Here is a 9260-nt window from a genome sequence, read left to right on the forward strand (position 1 = left end):
AAGTAGGTCTCCATGGTAAGCATATCGGTTCCCTTTGCTCCCTCCCCTGTCTCCTTATTCTCGTTCAAACTGGTGTTGTGATACTTCTCCTTGGGAATCATGTGTCCTGATTTGTGTTCAAATCGCAGGTTGGCAAGGCTGGTGGTGAGAAGTTAAAGTATCTTGAGTGATGTTGTAAGTTACCGCCCCCCATATCTCTTTGTTACCGCTCTATTTGGTGTTGGTCTCTTCCGCTTGATCCCAGTGTTTGCTTGGTGATGCGATGAAATTTTGGCCGACTGTGTGTTGGTTTACATGTTTCTGTCTCGCTGCATGGTGTCATTTGGGTATTGTTCGACCCAGATGGTCAATGATATTTAGAATTCGGTTGCTATTCAATTGTTGATCTACTGCTATTCTCAATTTGGTTGTTTAAATTTATGGTCTGTATTGTTCAAATGTTTGTAGCCTAGTTAGAATTTATACAGTCTCTACTCATCGATTCAAACTACTGCTCAAATTTTAGTTTCCAAATTCACCATGCCATTTCACACGATTTGTTCAACTATTCTTCTGTTAATTGTTATCCAGGAATCTATTGCCTTGCACCACACGAACATTTCTGCTGTTTGTTCAACTATTCTTCTATTAATTGTTATCCAGGAATCTATTGACTTGCACCACACTAACATTTCTGCTGTTTTTTCCTCTGTTTGAATGAATAGAAGGAGAAGTCTCCCTATGTTGCCAAGGCTGAGATGCTCAAGGCCGAGTACATAAGAAGGTCGATGCTTACAACTACCCATAGGTATAACATTCATGCCAAACACCTCCATCAGAATCGTAGCCCCGTGAGATTAACACAACATTGTGGTACTGATCCACGCTCTTTCGAGCCTATCCCTATTTCAGGAAAGAGAGGCATCGAGCAAATCTGACAAGTCCAAGTCTGAGGTGAGCGACAAGGACGACGACAACGAGGTGAGACCATCCTGATCCACCCACCCACTTCCTCCCCGTGTATTCCCTAACTGCTCAACATGTTGATTTGCTCTAAACATATGAAAACTTGCTGTGTGCAGGGTGACTAGTGATGCGGCACACCAAGCAACAGTGGGGGAAGGGGGTCTCTAGAATGTCGCCGTTGCCGCTTATTGCTGAAGTCACCAATTTATGATGGATGGTCGTTGTTAGTTTAGCTCCTTGGTAGTCCCTCTTTCAAGCAGCTGCAGTTGGTAGAAATGGTAGCTACCGTGTCCCATGTAGTTCATGTTCTCAAACTGCCCTTTGTTGCTTCATTTTGATGTTAGTTTAGTCTCTGTTGAATGTACCTACTGTGTGCTCGTGGCTGTTTCAAAAGTCCTTTCATGTTGAAAGAAATAAAATGCTCTCGCTACTTGTTCGAATTTCCTCTCTGTTTCACTGTCGCTGGAATAAGATTGTGTCCTGCGAGCAAGTTCCTGAAAGTTTGATATGGAGGCCCAAAAATGAAATGGACTATGAAATGGCTGAGGCGCAAAAATGAAATGGACTATAGAAGGCCCAAAAACGAAATGGACTATAGAAGGCCACGTCCTAGAAGAAAAAAAGTTGAATTCTTGGGCTTGGCCCATGTAGCTCACATAAATTGACAGGAAAATAATAATAAATGGGCTCGGCCCATAAAGAAGACTGAACCGGACCGGGCTGAATCTTGTCAGTGACCTTTTCAATTGGTCGTAATTTTGCCACGTCAAATTGCCACATCGGATCCGACGTGGCCTAGGCAGATAGCCAGTGACCAAAACAAAAGGTCATGGGTTCAACGACCTTCTATTTTGGTTGTAAACGTCTACGACCTTCTCACAGAGAAGGTCGTTAATTTCAGTTTATGACCGCCAGCTTTTGACCTTCTGTTTTTGGTCACAAAAAGGTCACAAATGAAAAACAATGACCTTTTAGTGACCAATAGTCAAGGTCACAAGTTGACATATTTCTTGTAGTGCGACCGAGTGGCCAAATGGGCCATAGATTTGGCCCCCTACACCATCTACTAGCAGCCTCGCACCGCCATCAAGTCACAGGCACTGGCCGACTTCCTCGTCGACTGGGCCGATGTTGGGGAACGTTGTAGAAAACAAAAATTTTCCTACGGTTTCACCAAGATCCATCTAGGAGTTCATCTAGCAACGAGTGATTAGATGCATCTACGTACCTTGTAGATCGCGAGCGGAAGCGTTCAAAGAACGGGGATGATGTAGTCAAACACGACGTGATTCAAATCACCGATGATCTTAGCACCGAACGGACGGTGCCTCCGCGTTCAACACACGTACGGAACGGATGACGTCTCCTCCTTTCTTGATCCAGCAAGGGGGAAGAGAGGTTGATGAAGATCCAGCAGCACGACGGCGTGGTGGTGGATGCAGGGCGTCACAGTAGCAGGGCTTCGCCTATACTGCGACAGAGAGACGTAATGGGGAGAGAGGAAGCACCAAAAGCTGAGGTATGAAATCCCTCCTCTCCCCCACTATATATAGGAGGGCCAAGGGGGGGTGGTGCGCAGCCTAGGAGATCCAATCTCCTAGGTGCGGCGGCCAGGGGAGGGTTTCCCTCCCCCCCAAGGCACCTCGGGGTGCCTTCCACCACTTGGACTCCTCCGTGGTGGAAACCCTAGGCGCATGGGCCTAGTAGGGCTGGTGCCCTTGGCCCATATAGGCCAAGGCGCACCCCCTACAGCCCATGTGGCCCCCCGGGACAGGTGGCCCCCACCCGGTGGGCCCCCGGGACCCCTCCGGTGGTCCCGGTACAATACCGATAACCCCGAAACTTGTCCCGATGGCCGAAACAGCACTTCCTATATATAATTCTTTACCTCCGGACCATTCCGGAACTCCTCGTGATGTCCGGGATCTCATCCGGGACTCCGAACAACATTCGGATTACTGCATATACATATCTTCACAACCCTAGCGTCACCGAACCTTAAGTGTGTAGACCCTACGGGTTCGGGAGACAAGCAGACATGACCAAGACGACTCTCCGGTCAATAACCAACAGCGGGATCTGGATACCCATGATGGCTCCCACATGCTCCACGATGATCTCATCGGATGAACCACGATGTCGAGGATTAATCAACCCCGTATACAATTCCCTTTGTCAATCGGTATGTTACTTGCCCGAGACTCGATCGTCGGTATCCCAATACCTTGTTCAATCTCGTTACCGGCAAGTCACTTTACTCGTACCGTAATGCATGATCCCGTGATCAACCACTTGGTCACCTTGAGCTCATAATGATGATGCATTACCGAGTGGGCCCAGTGATACCTCTCCGTTATATGGAGTGACAAATCCCAGTCTCGATCCGTGTCAACCCAACAGACACTTTCGGAGATACCTGTAATGCACCTTTATAGTCACCCAGTTACGTTGTGACGTTTGATACACCCAAAGCACTCCTACGGTATCCGGGAGTTACACGATCTCATGGTCAAAGGAAAAGATACTTGACATTGGAAAAGCTCTAGCAAACGAACTACACGATCTTTGTGCTATGCTTAGGATTGGGTCTTGTCCATCACATCATTCTCCTAATGATGTGATCCCGTTATCAATGACATCCAATGTCCATAGCCAGGAAACCATGACTATCTGTTGATCAACGAGCTAGTCAACTAGAGGCTTACTAGGGACATATTATGGTCTATGTATTCACACGTGTATTACGATTTCCGGATAATACAGTTATAGCATGAATAAAGACAATTATCATGAACAAAGAAATATAATAATAATGCTTTTATTATTGCCTCTAGGGCATATTCCAACAGTCTCCCACTTGCACTAGAGTCAATAATCTAGTTACATTGTGATGAATCGAACACCCATGGAATTCTGGTGTTGATCATGTTTTGCCCTAGGGAGAGGTTTAGTCAACGGATCTGCTATATTCAGGTCCGTATGTACTTTACAAATCTCTATGTCTCCATCTTGAACATTTTCACGAATGGAGTTGAAGCGACGCTTGATGTGCCTTGTCTTCTTGTGAAACTTGGGCTCCTTGGCAAGTGCAATAGCTCCAGTGTTGTCACAAAAGAGTTTGATTGGCCCCGACGCATTGGGTATGACTCCTAGGTCGGTGATGAACTCCTTCACCCATATAGCTTCATGTGCTGCCTCCGAGGCTGCCATGTACTCCGCTTCACATGTGGATCCCGCCACGACGCTCTGTTTGCAGCTGCACCAGCTCACTGCTCCACCATTCAACATATACACGTATCCGGTTTGTGACTTAGAGTCATCCAGATCTGTGTCGAAGCTAGCGTCGACGTAACCCTTTACGACGAGCTCTTCGTCACCTCCATAAACGAGAAACATTTCCTTAGTCCTTTTCAGGTACTTCAGGATATTCTTGACCGCTGTCCAGTGTTCCTTGCCGGGATTACTTTGGTACCTTCCCACCAAACTTACGGCAAGGTTTACATCAGGTCTGGTACACAGCATGGCATACATAATAGAACCTATGGCTGAGGCATAGGGGATGACACTCATCTCTTCTATCTCTTCTGCTGTGGTCGGACATTGAGCTGAGCTCAATTTCATACCTTGCAAAACAGGCAAGAACCCTTTCTTGGACTGATCCATTTTGAACTTCTTCAAAATCTTATCAAGGTATGTGCTTTGTGAAAGACCTATGAGGCGTCTTGATCTATCTCTATAGATCTTGATGCCTAATATATAAGCAGCTTCTCCAAGGTCCTTCATTGAAAAACTCTTATTCAAGTAGGCCTTGATGCTTTCCAAGAGTTCTATATCATTTCCCATCAAAAGTATGTCATCTACATATAGTATGAGAAATGCTACAGAGCTCCCACTCACTTTCTTGTAAACGCAGGCTTCTCCATAAGTCTGCGTAAACCCAAACGCTTTGATCATCTCATCAAAGCGAATGTTCCAACTCCGAGATGCTTGCACCAGCCCATAAATCGAGCGTTGGAGCTTGCACACCTTGTCAGCATTCTTAGGATCGACAAAACCTTCCGGCTGCATCATATACAACTCTTCCTTAAGGAAACCATTAAGGAATGCCGTTTTGACGTCCATTTGCCATATCTCATAATCGTAGAATGCGGCAATTGCTAACATGATTCGGACGGACTTTAGCTTCGCTACCGGTGAGAAAGTCTCATCGTAGTCAATTCCTTGAACTTGTCGATAACCCTTAGCGACAAGCCGAGCTTTATAGACGGTCACATTACCATCCCCGTCTGTCTTCTTCTTGAAGATCCATTTATTTTCTATGGCTTGCCGTTCAACGGGCAAGTCAGTCAAAGTCCATACTTTGTTTTCATACATGGATCCTATCTCAGATTTCATGGCTTCTAGCCATTTGTCGGAATCCGGGCCCGCCATCGCTTCTTCATAGTTCGTAGGTTCACTGTTGTCTAACAACATGATTTCCAAGACAGGGTTGCCGTACCACTCTGGTGCGGAACGTGTCCTTGTGGACCTTCGAATTTCAGTAGGAGCTTGGTCAGAAGTATCTTGATCATCATTAATAACTTCCTCTCTAGTCGGTGCAGGCACCTCAGGAACATTTTCCTGAGTTGCGCCATTTACCGGTTCAAGAGGCAATACTTCATCAAGTTCTACTTTCCTCCCACTTACTTCTTTCGAGAGAAACTCTTTCTCTAGAAAGGACCCATTCTTGGCAACAAAGATCTTGCCTTCGGATCTGAGGTAGAAGGTATACCCATAAGTTTCTTTAGGGTATCCTATGAAGACGCATTTTTCCGACTTGGGTTTGAGCTTTTCAGGTTGAAGTTTCCTGACATAAGCATCGCATCCCCAAACTTTTAGGAACGACAGCTTAGGTTTCTTCCCAAACCATAATTCATACGGTGTCGTCTCAACGGATTTTGACGGAGCCCTATTTAAAGTGAATGCGGCAGTCTCTAAAGCACAGCCCCAAAAAGATAGCGGTAAATCGGCAAGAGACATCATAGATCGCACCATATCTAATAGAGTGCGATTACGACGTTCAGACACACCGTTACGCTGAGGTGTTCCAGGCGGCGTGAGTTGTGAAACTATTCCACATTTTCTTAAGTGTGTGCCAAATTCGTGACTCAAGTATTCTCCTCCACGATCTGATCGTAGAAACTTGATTTTTCTGTCACGTTGATTCTCAACCTCACTCTGAAATTCTTTGAACTTTTCAAAGGTTTCAGATTTGTGTTTCATTAAGTAGACATACCCATATCTACTCAAGTCATCAGTGAGGGTGAGAACATAACGATAGCCACCGCGAGCCTCAACACTCATTGGACCGCACACATCAGTATGTATGATTTCCAATAAGTTGGTTGCTCGCTCCATTGTTCCTGAGAACGGAGTCTTGGTCATTTTTCCCATGAGGCATGGTTCGCACGTGTCAAATGATTCATAATCAAGAGACTCTAAAAGTCCATCTGCATGGAGCTTCTTCATGCGTTTGACACCTATGTGACCAAGGCGGCAGTGCCACAAGTATGTGGGACTATCATTATCAACCTTACATCTTTTGGTACTCACACTATGAACATGTGTATTAATACGCTCGAGATTCATTAAGAATAAACCATTGACTATCGGAGCATGACCATAAAACATATCTCTCATATAAATAGAACAACCATTATTCTCGGATTTAAATGAGTAGCCATCTCGTATTAAACGAGATCCTGATACAATGTTCATGCTCAGACATGGCACTAAATAACAATTATTGAGGTTTATAACTAATCCCGTAGGTAAATGTAGAGGTAGCGTGCCGATGGCGATCACATCGACCTTGGAACCATTCCCGACGCGTATCGTCACCTCGTCCCTTTCCAGTTTCCGTTTATTCCGCAGCTCCTGTGGTGAGTTACAAATATGAGCAACGGCACCGGTATCAAATACCCAGGAGTTACTACGAGTACTGGTAAGGTACACATCAATTACATGTATATCAAATATACCTTTGGTGTTGCTGGCCTTCTTATCCGCTAAGTATTTGGGGCAGTTCCGCTTCCAGTGACCCTTCCCTTTGCAATAAAAGCACTCTGTCTCAGGCTTGGGTCCATTCTTTGACTTCTTCCCGACAGCTTGCTTGCCGGGCGCAGCAACTTCCTTGCCGTCCTTCTTGAAGTTCTTTTTACCCTTGCCCTTTTTGAACTTAGTGGTTTTATTCATCATCAACACTTGATGTTCCTTCTTGACTTCTACCTCTGCTGATTTCAGCATAGCAAATACTTCAGGAATGGTCTTTACCATCCCCTGCATATTGAAGTTCATCACAAAGCTCTTGTAGCTTGGTGGAAGCGACTGGAGGATTCTGTCAATGACTGCGTCATCTGGGAGATTAACTCCCAGCTGAGTCAAGCGGTTATGTAACCCAGACATAGTGAGTATGTGCTCACTGACAGAACTATTTTCCTCCATCTTACAGCTGAAGAATTTATCGGAGACTTCATATCTCTCGATCCGGGCATGAGCTTGAAAAACCATTTTTAGCTCTTCGAACATCTCATATGCTCCATGTCTCTCAAAACGCTTTTGGAGCCCCGGTTCTAAGCTGTAAAGCATGCCGCACTGAACGAGGGAGTAGTCATCAGTACGTGTCTGCCAAGCGTTCATAGCGTCTTGGTTATGTGGGACGGGTGGATCACCTAGCGGTGCTTGTAGGACATAATCTTTCTTGGCAGCTATGAGGATGATCCTCAGGTTCCGGACCCAGTTCGTATAGTTGCTGCCATCGTCTTTCAGCTTGGTTTTCTCTAGGAACACGTTGAAATTGAATACAACGTTGGCCATTTGATCTACAGGACATATTGTAAAGATTTTAGACTAAGTTCATGATAATTAAGTTCATCTAATCAAATTATTAATGAACTCCCACTCAGATTAGACATCCCTCTAGTCATCTAAGTGTTACACGATCCAAGTCGACTAAGCCGTGTCCGATTAACACGTGAGACGGACTAGTCATCGTCGGTGAACATCTCCATGTTGATCGTATCTTCCATACGACTCGTGTTCGACCTTTCGGTCTCTGTGTTCCGAGGCCATGTCTTCACATGCTAGGCTCGTCAAGTTAACCCTAAGTGTTTTTGCATGTGTAAAACTTCTTACACCCGTTGTATGTGAACGAAAGGATCTATCACACCCGATTAACACATGGTGCTTCGAAGCGACGAACTGTAGCAACGGTGCACAGTTAGGGGAGAACACTTCTTGAAATTGTTGTAAGGGATCATCTTATTTACTACCGTCGTTTTAAGTAAACAAGATGCAAAACATGATAAACATCACATGTAATCAAATAATAATAGTGACATGATATGGCCAATATCACATAGCTCCTTTGATCTCCATCTTGGGGCTCCATGATCATCCTTGTAGATCGTCATACTCATCGACATCTAAGTCGTGATTCCTTGTACAAGAACATGATCAATCTCATACATCACATATATCATTCATCACATCCTTTTGGCCATATCACATCACATAGCATACCCTGCAAAAACAAGTTAGACGTCCTCTAATTGTTGTTTGCATGTTTTACGTGGCTGCTATGGGTTTCTAGCAAGAACGTTTCTTACCTACGCAAAGACCACAACGTGATATGCCAATTGCTATTTACCCTTCATAAGGACCCTTTTCATCGAATCCGATCCGACTAAAGTAGGAGAGACAGACACCCGCTGGCCACCTTATGCAACTAGTGCATGTCAGTCGGTGGAACCTGTCTCACGTAAGAATACGTGTAAGGTCGGTCCAGGCCGCTTCATCCCACGATGCTGCCGAATCAAGATAAGACTAGTAACGGCAAGCATATTGAACAAAATCAACGCCCACAACTACTTTGTGTTCTACTCGTGCAAGAGAACTACGCATAGACCTAGCTCTGATACCACTGTTGGGGAACGTTGCAGAAAACAAAAATTTTCCTACGGTTTCACCAAGATCCATCTAGGAGTTCATCTAGCAACGAGTGATTAGATGCATCTACGTACCTTGTAGATCGCGAGCGGAAGCGTTCAAAGAACGGGGATGATGTAGTCGAACACGACGTGATTCAAATCACCGATGATCTTAGCACCGAACGGACGGTGCCTCCGCGTTCAACACACGTACGGAACGGATGACGTCTCCTCCTTTCTTGATCCAGCAAGGGGGGAAGAGAGGTTGATGAAGATCCAGCAGCACGACGGCGTGGTGGTGGATGCAGGGCGTCACAGTAGCAGGGCTTCGCCTATACTGCGAGAGAG

At 45.3% G+C, this 9260-nt stretch overlaps 1 long non-coding RNA gene across 1 annotated transcript; it reads left to right on the plus strand.

The window, feature by feature from the left end:
* Window positions 1–837: 837 nt before the first annotated feature.
* On the plus strand, window positions 838–1385 carry LOC125521298 (uncharacterized). The gene is made up of 2 exons (XR_007289207.2): window positions 838–960; window positions 1062–1385. It is a non-coding gene; the product is annotated as an uncharacterized LOC125521298 (long non-coding RNA).
* Window positions 1386–9260: the final 7875 nt, after the last annotated feature.

The sequence above is a fragment of the Triticum urartu genome, chromosome 1A, assembly GCF_056163025.1.
Source record: "Triticum urartu cultivar PI428250 chromosome 1A, HENAU_Tu73, whole genome shotgun sequence".
NCBI classification, from domain to species: Eukaryota; Viridiplantae; Streptophyta; class Magnoliopsida; order Poales; family Poaceae; genus Triticum; species Triticum urartu.